General features: G+C 51.4%; 1 protein-coding gene across 1 annotated transcript in view; it reads right to left on the bottom strand.

Moving 5' to 3' along the window:
- Positions 1-11,889, bottom strand: part of TBL1XR1 (TBL1X/Y related 1) — a 289,885-nt gene extending 277,996 nt beyond the window's left edge. Inside the window, exon 1 of the mRNA XM_075340611.1 lies at positions 11,669-11,889. The gene's annotated coding sequence lies outside the window, so the exon portion shown is untranslated. The remainder of the gene's footprint in view (positions 1-11,668) is intronic.
- Between the last annotated feature and the right edge of the window lie 3,989 nt (positions 11,890-15,878).

Raw genomic sequence — 15,878 nt, 5'->3', positions numbered from 1 at the left:
GCTGTATGCATCTTATAGTTACTATGGTTTTTTTAGCTAGCATCTGTTCACATTTGTTGGATGTGCAGGTCGGTTTTTTTGACATATTTATAAAGGAGACAATGTACACCATTGGATGCAAGAGGTTGTTCACGTGATCAGCAGGTGACATCAAATATAACCATCACGCACGCGCTTGACTCCAGTGCTCACGTGGCCATCCAGGTCCACATGATCGTGAGCGCCATTACTATATATTTCAGCGCATGCGCATCATAGACCCCTGGTTATATACGATGACTCGCGCCCATGTGATCAGCGGGATTACCGCACCATCGGCAAACAAAGGCTGTGTGCCGAACGCATTGCCACGCATGTGCCACAGCACCATAAGGCTTGACGCTGTCTACTGCCCTCACAGCATATGTGTACGGTCATGTTTTTGAATAGTACCACTTTTTGTGAACGTGGTTTCCTTTATCCACTCAATGTGGTATTTCTGTAGATAAGTGTTATGGCAAGTTGTCCCATTGACAGATTGGGTTGTGTATTGTTTCCTAAGGGCTTCGCTAGCCTAGGGCGGATCCAGATTTAATAGGGGCGAGACAACGGGTTGCGGGGACGCCATTCTTGCTTTGCCTATTAGCGTGCCAACCTCAGTACAGATGCATTTATAGAGAAAGTATAGAAAATTGTCAGCACAAGTGCTCCTGCCACTGCCTTCCCGGACATATTTGAATACTATACATAGGCCTATTCAATTGTTTGTTTAGGGGGGCGTTTTAAGGCACATTGTAAGTACACAGTGCTATATAATACTAGCTACTGAATCCTTTCTATGCCCGGGTGTCGAGCATATTTATTGCAGAATGAACACCGTACAAGCACTTTGTACCTTTTTCCTATTTTCTAATATATTATAATAGCTATTGAATCCGGTCTATGCCCGGCCTCGAGCATTTCTATTCGCACATTTTTAATTTTATTGACGCATTAGCTGAAAATATAATGGATTTATTGTGCAAAAACCTCTCTGTAAACCACATTTTTAGTGTAAACTCTGTGGTCTTTAAGTTGCCTTCTTGGTGCAGGACTTTGTGGGTCAGGCAGTCTTTATTTATTCCTCCCCTGGCTGCTAAATTTCGTGCGCGGCCACCACCATCAACTCTATGGCCGATGCATGCACAGTGCTATGTTCACGTTGTAGTTGAATCATTCAATAAAGTGGCGCCAGAATCAGCGCATGAACATACCGCGATCTTCAGCGCCATTTTCTTGAAGATACTTTCTCTGTGAATATCATCTGAATCAAACTGGTGATATTCGCAAGAGACAGTGTCTTCAAGAAAACGGCACCGAAGTTTGCGGTATGTGCATGCGCTGATTCCGGCGCCATTTTATTGAAAAATTCAACTACAACATGAACTTGCACTGCGCAAGGCCGGCCATCCCTACCTCAGAATGACGCATTCAGCATTATATTATTTGTGACGCTTGGTAAGGGTCTAGATGTCCAGAGCAACCAATCACAGCTTAGCTTATACTTTACCTCAGCAGCTTCAATGCTGCACTCCTGTAGTTTCTGCACAACCTTGTGCTCATTGAAAGGGAACCTGTCACCAGTTTTGGGACCTATAAGCTGCGGCCACCACCAGTGGGCTCTTATATACAGCATTCTAACATGCTGTATATCAGAGCACAAGCCGCTGTGTAGAATGTAAAAATCACTTTATAATACTTACCTAAACGGTCGCTGCAATGGAGTTGGGTCATATGGGCGTCTCCGTTCTCCAGTGCTGACACCTCCTCTTTCGGCCATCTTCGTCCTCTTTCTGAAGCCGGGGTGCATGACGCGTCTACGTCATCCACACTCGCCAGGATTGAGGTCCTGCGCAGGGGCACTTTGATCTGCCCTGAGCAGGGCAGATCAAAGTATTGTGGTGCGCCTGCGCGGGACCGGCGAGTGTGGATGACGTAGGACGTGTCATACACAAAGGCTTCAGAAGGAGGACGAAGATGGCTGAAAGAGGAGGCGCTGGCACCGGAGAGCGCAGACGCCCATTCGACCCATCTGTTCCGCAGCAACCATTTAGGTAAGTATTATAAAATATTTTTAACATTGTACACAGCGGCCTGGGCTCTTATATACAGCATGTTAGAATGCTGTATATAAGAGCCCAGTGGTGGTGGCCGCAGCTGATAGGCCCCAAATCTGCTGACAGGTTCCCTTCAAGGCTAGGTTCACATTTCCGTTGTTTTAAATCCGTCAGGGACTAATCCGTCGTTTTTTAGATGGCAGCTGACGCAACGGATGTGTTTTTCACAGGATTCCGTTTTTTCACTGTTTTTTTTTTCTTGTCAGTGCGTAGGAGGTTTTCAGCCTGGAAGATGCACTATAATTGCCCTTTTAAACCGTATTAATCAGAAAGAGTACCCCATACAAAAACACATTAAAAATGGTCTGCATCACATTTTTTGGTACAATCCATGTAAAAAAAATAAACCCCCTCAGCATAAACATAACCTTAATGTTATGGGTTAATTCTAGACTTAAGGGTGCATTCACACTGCACCTGTTTCCATCATATTTTGGGTGGGTGTTTAAAAAAATGGCAGAAAAAGTGCTAACTAAAGGATTAAAAGAATGTTGTTTTTAATTTTCATTGCTCACTGCTCCTGATGCCCGAGATTATGGGGAGCAGTAAATATTCATTTTCTCTAATAGGGGACACACGTCGCTGCAGTAAGCAGTGTGCCTGCAATTAAAGATAATGAATATTCACCCATAATCCCACCCCCCTCTCAGTGTCAACTTTAGTGCCGAAAGGAGAGTGGGATTATGGGAGTGGGGGCAGTGAATATTTTCTTTATTAGCAGCCACACTGTTCATCCCAGCGCCTGCTCCTGCCTGCTGTGACCCGCTCCACCGCCCTTCTCACCACAGCCAGGTACATATGGACTATAAGACGGTAATTTGTTTTTTAGATTTTGATAAACCGGACATTTCTGAACTCAGCGATATCAAACGTGTATTTTTTTATTATTTTATTTTTAATGGCTGAAAAAGGGGAGTTATTTGAATTTGTATAGAAATTCATAGAAATCCCATGCCCACTGTGCTTCTTTTCTCCGCAGCGTAAACTGACCTGTGGTGCGGCTTCCCGAGCCTCAGCATGTTAATTTATGCTTGCGGAGATGCGCATGTTCTCTGCGGGGAGAACACACAGCGCCCAGGAACCTGATCATGGGCACGGGCAGCTGCGGTCTCCTGAGAAGAACACTAGCGTCTACGGACTGTGTGCACATACCCTTAGGGCACATTCAGACGTCCATGCACAGATCGCAGTACACAGACTGGGTGTGGGTCTGCTGATCCAATTTTGCAGTCTAAAGCCCCTTTACACGCTACAATATATCTTACGATGTGTCGGCGGGGTCACGTCGTAAGTGACGCACATCCGGCATCGTAAGGTACATTGTAGTGTGTGACAGGTACGTGCGATTGCGATTGAACGTTAAAACGTTCATTGCACGCACGTCGTTCAATTCCTAAAAATTGCACGTCAGATTGTTCATCGTACCCGGGGTAGCACACATCGCAGTGTGTGACACCCCGGGAACGGTGAAGAGATCTTACCTGTGTCCTGCGGCTCCAGCCGGCAATGTGGAAGGAAGGAGGTGGGCGGGATGTTTACGTCCCGCTCAGCTCCGCCCCTCCGCTTCTATTGGCCGGCTGCCGCGTGATGTCGATGTGACGCCGAACGTCCCTCCCACTCCAGGAAGTGGACGTTCACCGCCCAAAGCGAGGTCGTATGGACGGGTAAGTATGTGTGATGTGAAATAATCGTGTGTGCGACACGTTCAACAAATTGAACATGCCGCACATACGATGGGGGCGGTTACGATCGCATACGATATCGTATGCTAAATCGTAACATGTAAAGCAGGCTTAATGGGCATATATGAGACTGACGGCCAGTCCATACATTGCGGCCTGTGATTGGAACGATGTACACAGATGTCTGAATACGCCCTTAGGCTGGGTTTAGAATTATTAAAAAAAATTAGGACAGTCACGACTACAAATTGTGTAAGTTATTAACTCAATTTGCTCATCCTATTGCGGAGAGGGCCGAAGCAGCATTTCATCACATGTATTATTCTGGTTTGTAAAATGGACTAAAGTAGTGCATGCTGCTATTTTTTCTACGTAGACCATTGGTCCGTGTGCAAAATCGGCCATGTGCACTGGCACATTAGCTATGATGGCTGATGGATCCATTTGCTCTCTGTGTGCGGTCTCTGGTGCACAAGGACGGGTTACATGCTCTTCTAAAAGAGCCCTCAGTCTGGATCATGTCCATCTATGCTGCAGATTTTCACAGCAGATTTCACCCTTTACAATTTAAGTGGAAAATCCACGACAGACTTATCCCATTTAATTGAACCTGTGAATGCGCCATTTACCTGGAGATACAGGGTTAACCTGTAGGTAAATAATGTTCCAATGCTGCCTTCCCCCACCAGCTTTCAGTCATAGGGCTGTGCACAGAGCGGCTACAGTCACCGCTTGCTGTTATGTGAGGCAGCTATAAGTGCGCCTCAGTATTTGATTGACAGCCATCTCTATACAGACACACTGAAAAGAGAGTCCATCACAAGTTCCATGTCGTGCTTACTCCCCTGATCACAGAGCTGAGACTGATCGTTGTAGTCGCTCAGTGCACATAACCATGACTGAAAGCCGGCGGCTCGTGGGAGCAAATGTTCATTTTTTTCCCAGTGGCCACACTTTCAATTAGGAAGCCAGGAAGCATTAGAACGCTGCTTACTTGGAGGTAAATAATGGCTTTCCGAGGAGACAGGTTGCCTTTAAGCCCTGTGTGGCCCTCTGCTTACACGAGGAATTATTGTGAACTTGCCACACATTGCAGATTTGATGTGGATGAAGTGTGATGCCGGGATTGTGAAATGAAACACAATGTGTAGGTCACATGCTTCAGGTGCAGGGGTCGTTTTCATTTTCTCTGGAGCAGAAATGCCCCGTGGGAAGGTACGGAGGGTGAATCCCACGCTGCAGATTTTGTGGCAGAAATGTATGGGAATAGTCGCTTCACATAAACGTCACAGTTGCAGAACAAAGTCCACGGCAAATATGCAACGTGTAAAACGCGGAAAATACCATTAGGCCGAGGTCAGAAGAGCAAACGCCCAATTTTCATCCATACTGTCACCCGTGCGCCATTCCTTACATCTCTGTGGCCCCCATATTTTATATCAACAGTTACAAATGTACAAGACCAAATACAGTTTCCTGTGTGAATAATGACATTATATCCAGAAAAATGGGATGTAATACAGATATGGGATCCCATTTTTTTTTGCTCTTCCATAGACTTTAATAGATCTCATCCGAAATACAGAAATGAAGAGCACATGCTAACAATTATTTTACACGGACACTCGATTTGTGTGAAAAAAATCTCTGTAATCTTAAGAGCCGCTCCGGAGCACATTGGTCAGTACGATGTCCGATTTTAACTGTGCACGTCTGGATAAGGGTACTTTCACATTTGCGATTTTTCCTTCAGTCTCAATCCGCCGTTTTGGAAACCAGCGCAATCCGTTAACGGATTCCACTGCTTCCCATAGACTTGTATGGATAACGCATTGCGACTGATGGTCCTGCGTTGCATCCAGGGCGGTGTAGTCGGTAAACCAAACCTTTAACTTTGACTCCGACATATATTGCTTATAGTTAGGTGAAAAATGTATTGTAATACATGAGCATTAGCACACCTTTGACCCCGGAAGTGCTAGCGGCCGCTGGTACTTCCGGGGTCAATCAGCGTCCTGTGCCCACAGTTTGTTTTGCGTATCAAAGACGCAGATGCAATTAAATAGCGGTGCTCCAACACCCCGCGCCCCCCCCCCCCCGCCCCCCGAAAACACAGCTGATTTATTAGACTGTCTTTACGGAGGGGGAGAGGGTGTGAAGAAAAAAAAATGCTGACAGGTGCCTAGTGCCAAGTATGGTGGAGGCCCCCTTAGAAGCTCTTTGGTGGGGGCCCCTGGGCTGGAGACCCGCCTGCCCGCCTATAATCCAGCCCTGATTATACTAAATGTTATTATTTAGTAAAATATTCAGCACACTCTGCATTGCACTACTGTCCCCAATTTATTATATATTTTAGGAGTCGGAGTCAGTGCATTTTATACCGACTCCGACTCCACCAAAATGAGCTCCGACTCCACAGCCCTGGTTGCATCCGCCGGGCGGTAAGAACGCAGCATGTAGCGTTTTTTCTGCACTTCCCAGAGCGTCAAAAAAACGCAATGTGCTGGATTCCATCAGCATCCGTCATCTTTATAATGGAAGCCTAGGGTGGCGGAATCCTTCGAAATCTATCATTTGACGGATTCCTGTGACGGATCCGTTTTTACACAACTGCGCATGCTCAGTTGAGTAAATTGCTGATAAAAAAAAAGCTACAACGAATTCCGTTGTTTTGCAGGATCCGTCGCATCAGTTGTGCCACTATATGCAACGCATCCGTCACATCCATCACACAACGCAATGCGACGGATGCCGCACAACGCAAGTGTAAAACTAGCCTAATACAGACATGAGCGAGGCCGTCATCTGCAGCATATGAGTTCACTTTCACACTAGCACTAAACTACTATCCGCTGACGTCACTGGCTCCGGGTGGAGCTTCAGGTGCTCACCCTTGTAGCCGTTGGGTCAGGATCTGCCCACAGCCAAGGAGACGGACGTCTGTGAATCCTGGACCTGTGTTTCTCAGACAGAACATGTACCCATTATAGTCTATGAAGCTGCTCACTTGTCCATGGTCATTGTGCACAGAAAAAAACAAACCAGTCCATTTCAAATGAAGCTGTAGATCTGACGCCTCTGTCACTCCAGCTCCATTCCCCGGCTCCTGTTTGACTTCAGGGAAAGGAGCCATCAGTCAAGCAGAAGGCGGGGAATAGAGCTGGAGTGACAGAGGCTCTTTGACCACTTCCCACGCCGTACCTTCGCGGATGTCACAAAGCTACTATGCCTCCATTTATTATTTTTAATCAATCCAAACCTGAACAAAATATTTTACTGTCGGGCAACCCCTTTAAGCCACATGTGGACATACTCCTGCATGAAGATGCTGTTTGTAGGATGCAGAAGCGATTTGAAAAAATAATAAGTAAATAAATTGCATCCACTCTCCTGGTACTAACATCACAATTCATAGCACAGAAAATTTGGATGGCAAAGCTTTGGCGTTTCCACCCCTGGTGACCAGCCCCACACTAATAGGAGGCAGTGATGCCCTGGTGACCACCCTACACTAATAGGAGGCAGTGATGCCCTGGTGACCAGCCCCACACTAATAGGAGGCAGTGATGCCCTGGTGACCAGCCCCACACTAATAGGAGGCAGTGATGCCCTGGTGACCACCCTACACTAATAGGAGGCAGTGATGCCCTGGTGACCAGCCCCACACTAATAGGAGGCAGTGATGCCCTGGTGACCAGCCCCACACTAATAGGAGGCAGTGATGCCCTGGTGACCACCCCACACTAATAGGAGGCAGTGATGCCCTGGTGACCACCCTACACTAATAGGAGGCAGTGATGCCCTGGTGACCACCCTACACTAATAGGAGGCAGTGATGCCCTGGTGACCAGCCCCACACTAATAGGAGGCAGTGATGCCCTGGTGACCAGCCCCACACTAATAGGAGGCAGTGATGCCCTGGTGACCACCCTACACTAATAGGAGGCAGTGATGCCCTGGTGACCACCCTACACTAATAGGAGGCAGTGATGCCCTGGTGACCACCCTACACTAATAGGAGGCAGTGATGCCCTGGTGACACTACTGGTGTGAAGTGCACTCCTCATATTTATGTCATCAGCATACAAAATCTGATCTCACACTCCAATACTTCCAAAGTCACCATCGGGCAAAGGGGAGAGGCTACCAGAGCCATCGGTGTAGTCATTAGGTAACACTCCAAGGGAAACAAAGCTCTGGTAGCTACGGCCGACATAGATCAATAGCACAATGTGGACCACAACCTCATCACTAAGGGCTGGAAAGAAAACAATCAGTCTCCCCAATTTCCCAAGCACATTCCAGACTTCCCCTCCTCCACACCGTACACTTACCAAGCCTCCCCTTCCCCACACCGTACACTTACCAAGCCTCCCCTTCCCCACACCGTACACTTACCAAGCCTCCCCTTCCCCCCACCCTGTACACTTCCCAGACCTCCCCTCCCCCACACCGTACACTTACCAAGCCTCCCCTTCCCCACACCGTACACTTACCAAGCCTCCCCTCCCCCACACCGTACACTTACCAAGCCTCCCCTCCCCCACACCGTACACTTACCAAGCCTCCCCTTCCCCCCACCCTGTACACTTCCCAGACCTCCCCTCCCCCACACCGTACACTTACCAAGCCTCCCCTTCCCCACACCTCCCCTCCCCCACACCGTACACTTACCAAGCCTCCCCTTCCCCACATCGTACACTTCCCAGACCTCCCCTCCCCCACACTGTACTTACCAAGCCTCCCCTTCCCCACACCGTACACTTCCCAGACCTCCCCTCCACCACACCGTACACTTACCAAGCCTCCCCTCCCCCACACCGTACACTTACCAAGCCTCCCCTTCCCCCCACCCTGTACACTTCCCAGACCTCCCCTCCCCCACACCGTACACTTACCAAGCCTCCCTTCCCCACACCTCCCCTCCCCCACACCGTACACTTACCAAGCCTCCCCTTCCCCACACCGTACACTTCCCAGACCTCCCCTCCCCCACACTGTACACTTACCAAGCCTCCCCTTCCCCACGCCATACACTTCCCAGACCCAACACTGTACACTTCCCAGACCTCCCCTCCCCCACACCGTACACTCCTCAGACCTCCCCTCCCCATACCGTACAGTTCCCAGACCTCCCCTCCCCCACACCGTACACTTCCCATCCCCCACACTGTACACTTCTCAGACCTCCCCTCCCCCACGCCATACACTTCCCAGACCTCCCCTCCCCCACGCCATACACTTCCCAGACCCCACACTGTACACTTCCCAGACCTCCCCTCCCCCACACCATACACTCCTCAGACCTCCCCTCCCCATACCGTACAGTTCCCGGACCTCCCCTCCCCCACACTGTACACTTCCCAGACCTCCCCTCCCCCATCCCGTACCCTTCCCAGACCTCCCCTCCCCATACCGTACACTTCCCATCTCCCACACTGTACACTTCTCAGACCTCCCCTCCCCCACGCCATCCACTTCCCAGACCTCCCCTCCCCCACGCCATACACTTCCCAGACCCCACACCGTACACTCCTCAGACCTCCCCTCCCCATACCGTACAGTTCCCGGACCTCCCCTCCCCCACACTGTACACTTCCCAGACCTCCCCTCCCCCACACTGTACACTTCCCAGACCTCCCCTCCCCCACACTGTACACTTCCCATCCCCCACACTGTACACTTCCCAGACCTCCCCTCCCCCACACTGTACACTTCCCAGACCTCCCCTCCCCCACACTGTACACTTCCCATCCCCCACACCGTACACTTCCCAGACCTCCCCTCCCCGACACTGTACACTTCCCAGACCTCCCCTCCCCCACACCGTACACTTCCCAGACCTCCCCTCCCCCACACCGTACACTTCCCAGACCTCCCCTCCCCCATCCCGTACCCTTCCCAGACCTCCCCTCCCCATACCGTACAGTTCCCGCACCTCTCCTCCCCCACACTGTACACTTCCCATACCTCCCCTCCCCCACACTTCCCATCCCCCACACTGTACACTTCCCAGACCTCCCCTCCCCCACACCATACACTTCCCAGACCTCCCCTCCCCCACACCGTACACTTCCCATCCCCCACACTGTACACTTCCCAGACCTCCCCTCCCCCACGCCGTACACTTCCCAGACCCCACACTGTACACTATCCCTCCCCCACACTGTACACTTCCCAGATCTCCCCTCCCCCACACCGAACACTTCCCAGACCTCCCCTCCCCCACACTGTACACTTCCCCTCCCCCACACCGTACACTTCCCAGACCTCCCCTCCCCCACACCGTACACTTCCCAGACCCCACACTGTACACTTCCCAGACCTCCCCTCCCCCATGCCGTACACTTCCCAGACCCCACACTGTACACTTCCCCTCCCCCACACTGTACACTTCCCAGATCTCCCCTCCCCCACACCGAACACTTCCCAGACCTTACCTCGCCCACACTGTACACTTCCCATCCCCCACACTGTACACTTCCCAGATCTCCCCTCCCCCACACCGTACACTTCCCAGACCTCACCTCCCCCACACTGTATGCTTCCCCTCCCCCACACTGCACGCTTCCCCTCCCCCACACCGAACACTTCCCAGACCTCCCCTCCCCCACACTGTACGCTTCCCCTCCCCCACACTGTACGCTTCTCCTCCCCCACACTGTACGCTTCTCCTCCCCCACACCGTACGCTTCCCAAACCTCCCCTCCCCCACACTGTACACTTCCTAGACCTTCCCTCCCCCACACCGTACACTGCCCAGACCTCCCCTCCCCCACACCGTACACTGCCCAGACCTCCCCTCCCCCACACCGTACACTGCCCAGACCTCCCCTCCCCCACACCGTACACTGCCCAGACCTCCCCTCCCCCACACCGTACACTGCCCAGACCTCCCCTCCCCCACACCGTACACTGCCCAGACCTCCCCTCCCCCACACCGTACCCTTCCCAGACCTCCCCTCCCCCACACCGTACCCTTCCCAGACCTCCCCTCCCCCACACTGTACACTTCCCAGACCTCCCCTCCCCCACACCGTACCCTTCCCAGACCTCCCCTCCCCCACACCGTACCCTTCCCAGACCTCCCCTCCCCCACACTGTACACTTCCCAGACCTCCCCTCCCCCACACCGTACACTGCCCAGACCTCCCCTCCCCCACACTGTACACTGCCCAGACCTCCCCTCCCCCACACCGTACACTGCCCAGACCTCCCCTCCCCCACACCGTACACTGCCCAGACCTCCCCTCCCCCACACTGTACACTTCCCAGACCTCCCCTCCCCCACACCGTACACTGCCCAGACCTCCCCTCCCCCACACCGTACCCTTCCCAGACCTCACGTGTTTCCTGCCTGTAATACTATCAGCCTGATCCAGCATTGGACGGTGAGAAAGTGACAATACACGAGCAATGTCCAGCCGTGGAGCCGGTACACAGCAGAGCGGGTGTGAACAGACCCCACATGACAGGCAGTATATGGGTTAAAGGCCACCAGACTGGTAACTGCCATTCCTGCGCCACTACATGGTTAAATATCTGAGAGTGGGGGAAGGGCGGCTCAGCACAACCCTATTACGTGCCGGAAAGCCCCGGGGGGATGGGCAGCGGAAGCTCTCCAGCAATGAGGTGGTTAAGCAGATAAACAGCACCCCTCCCCCAGCCCTGATAGTGAGCTCCTCAGTCAGGGATTCCCCGCCGCTCCCCCACCCTGCTGTGTCCAGCACCAGGTACATGGCAGCAGTGCGCGGCCGAGCTGGCACTGCCCAGCCCCCTCCTGCCAGCCTGTGAAGCGGCGTGCCCACAGCCCAGCACCCCGGCCCGGGGAGACACCACAAGGGCACTTACCTTCGTATTGTTGCCAAACAAGCAGTTCCCTCCCCGGTAGATGGAGCGGCAGGCAGCCGGTAACGTGCGGTTATTGCCCTGGTGAGAGCAGGACGGGGGGAGGGGGTAAATCCGCGATCTCAGGTGGGGGAGGGGGCAGTTGCCAGTGATTAGGCTGGAGAGGAATTGAGGCAGAATGTAAAAAGCTGTTACTAAGAGAAAGAGCCAAACGTTTCAGTGCAGCCAACGGCTCATAGACACTCAACACTCAGGAGGTGACCGGCCGGGCGAAAGTGGCGAGCTGGGCCTCCTCACTGCAACTCCCACTGCTACAGCCGGCACCAGGCACTGCTACACACAGCACACTGCTACACACATACACAGCACACTGCTACACACAGCACACTGCTACACACAGCACACTGCTATACACAGCACACTGCTATACACAGCACACTGCTATACACAGCACACTGCTATACACAGCACACTGCTATACACAGCACACTGCTACACACAGACACAGCACACTGCTACACACAGACACAGCACACTGCTATACACAGCACACTGCTACACACATACACAGCACACTGCTACACACAGCACACTGCTACACACAGCACACTGCTACACACAGCACACTGCTACACACAGACACAGCACACTGCTATACACAGCACACTGCTACACACATACACAGCACACTGCTACACACAGCACACTGCTACACACAGCACACTGCTACACACAGCACACTGCTACACACAGCACACTGCTATACACAGCACACTGCTATACACAGCACACTGCTACACACAGCACACTGCTATACACAGCACACTGCGATACACAGCTATACACAGCACACTGCTACACACAGCACACTGCTACACACAGCACACTGCTACACACAGCACACTGCTACACACAGCACACTGCTATACACAGCACACTGCTACACACAGCACACTGCTACACACAGCACACTGCTACACACAGCACACTGCTACACACAGCACACTGCTACACACAGCACACTGCTACACACAGCACACTGCTATACACAGCACACTGCTACACACAGCACACTGCTACACACAGCACACTGCTACACACAGCACACTGCTACACACAACACACTGCTATACACAGCACACTGCTATACACAGCACACTGCTACACACATACACAGCACACTGCTACACACAGCACACTGCTACACACAGCACACTGCTACACACATACACAGCACACTGCTACACACAGCACACTGCTACACACAGCACACTGCTATACACAGCACACTGCTACACACAACACACTGCTATACACAGCACACTGCTACACACAACACACTGCTATACACAGCACACTGCTATACACAGCTATACACAACACTGCTACACACAGCACACTGCTACACACATACACAGCACACTGCTACACACAGCACACTGCTACACACAGCACACTGCTACACACAGCACACTGCTACACACAGCACACTGCTATACACAGCACACTGCTATACACAGCACACTGCTACACACAGCACACTGCTACACACAGCACACTGCTACACACAGCACACTGCTACACACAGCACACTGCTACACACAGCACACTGCTATACACAGCACACTGCTATACACAGCACACTGCTACACACAGCACACTGCTACACACAGCACACTGCTACACACAGCACACTGCTACACACAACACACTGCTATACACAGCACACTGCTATACACAGCACACTGCTACACACAGCACACTGCTACACACATACACAGCACACTGCTACACACAGCACACTGCTACACACAGCACACTGCTACACACATACACAGCACACTGCTACACACAGCACACTGCTACACACAGCACACTGCTATACACAGCACACTGCTACACACAACACACTGCTATACACAGCACACTGCTACACACAACACACTGCTATACACAGCACACTGCTATACACAGCTATACACAACACTGCTACACACAGCACACTGCTACACACATACACAGCACACTGCTACACACAGCACACTGCTACACACAGCACACTGCTATACACAGCACACTGCTACACACAACACACTGCTATACACAGCACACTGCTATACACAGCACACTGCTACACACAGCACACTGCTATACACAGCACACTGCTACACACAGCACACTGCTATACACAGCACACTGCTATACACAGCACACTGCTATACACAGCACACTGCTACACACAGCACACTGCTACACACAGCACACTGCTACACACAGCACACTGCTACACACAGCACACTGCTACACACAGCACACTGCTACACACAGCACACTGCTATACACAGCACACTGCTATACACAGCACACTGCTACACACAGCACACTGCTATACACAGCACACTGCGATACACAGCTATACACAGCACACTGCTACACACAGCACACTGCTACACACAGCACACTGCTACACACAGCACACTGCTACACACAGCACACTGCTACACACAGCACACTGCTATACACAGCACACTGCTACACACAGCACACTGCTACACACAGCACACTGCTACACACAGCACACTGCTACACACAGCACACTGCTACACACAGCACACTGCTATACACAGCACACTGCTACACACAGCACACTGCTACACACAGCACACTGCTACACACAGCACACTGCTACACACAACACACTGCTATACACAGCACACTGCTATACACAGCACACTGCTACACACATACACAGCACACTGCTACACACAGCACACTGCTACACACAGCACACTGCTACACACATACACAGCACACTGCTACACACAGCACACTGCTACACACAGCACACTGCTATACACAGCACACTGCTACACACAACACACTGCTATACACAGCACACTGCTACACACAACACACTGCTATACACAGCACACTGCTATACACAGCTATACACAACACTGCTACACACAGCACACTGCTACACACATACACAGCACACTGCTACACACAGCACACTGCTACACACAGCACACTGCTACACACAGCACACTGCTATACACAGCACACTGCTATACACAGCACACTGCTACACACAGCACACTGCTACACACAGCACACTGCTACACACAGCACACTGCTACACACAGCACACTGCTACACACAGCACACTGCTATACACAGCACACTGCTATACACAGCACACTGCTACACACAGCACACTGCTACACACAGCACACTGCTACACACAGCACACTGCTACACACAACACACTGCTATACACAGCACACTGCTATACACAGCACACTGCTACACACAGCACACTGCTACACACATACACAGCACACTGCTACACACAGCACACTGCTACACACAGCACACTGCTACACACATACACAGCACACTGCTACACACAGCACACTGCTACACACAGCACACTGCTATACACAGCACACTGCTACACACAACACACTGCTATACACAGCACACTGCTACACACAACACACTGCTATACACAGCACACTGCTATACACAGCTATACACAACACTGCTACACACAGCACACTGCTACACACATACACAGCACACTGCTACACACAGCACACTGCTACACACAGCACACTGCTATACACAGCACACTGCTACACACAACACACTGCTATACACAGCACACTGCTATACACAGCACACTGCTACACACAGCACACTGCTATACACAGCACACTGCTACACACAGCACACTGCTATACACAGCACACTGCTATACACAACACACTGCTATACACAGCACACTGCTACACACAGCACACTGCTACACACAGCACACTGCTACACACATCACACTGCTACACACAGCACACTGCTACACACAGCACACTGCTATACACAGCACACTGCTATACACAGCTATACACAACACTGCTACACACAGCACACTGCTACACACATACACAGCACACTGCTACACACAGCACACTGCTACACACAGCACACTGCTATACACAGCACACTGCTACACACAACACACTGCTATACACAGCACACTGCTATACACAGCACACTGCTACACACAGCACACTGCTATACACAGCACACTGCTACACACAGCACACTGCTATACACAGCACACTGCTACACACAACACACTGCTATACACAGCACACTGCTATACACAGCACACTGCTACACACAGCACACTGCTACACACAGCACACTG

Source organism: Anomaloglossus baeobatrachus, chromosome 3 (assembly GCF_048569485.1).
Source record: "Anomaloglossus baeobatrachus isolate aAnoBae1 chromosome 3, aAnoBae1.hap1, whole genome shotgun sequence".
NCBI lineage: Eukaryota > Metazoa > Chordata > Amphibia > Anura > Aromobatidae > Anomaloglossus > Anomaloglossus baeobatrachus.
Note: the sequence above shows the minus strand (reverse complement) of the source record. Positions and strands in the feature narration are given on the sequence as shown.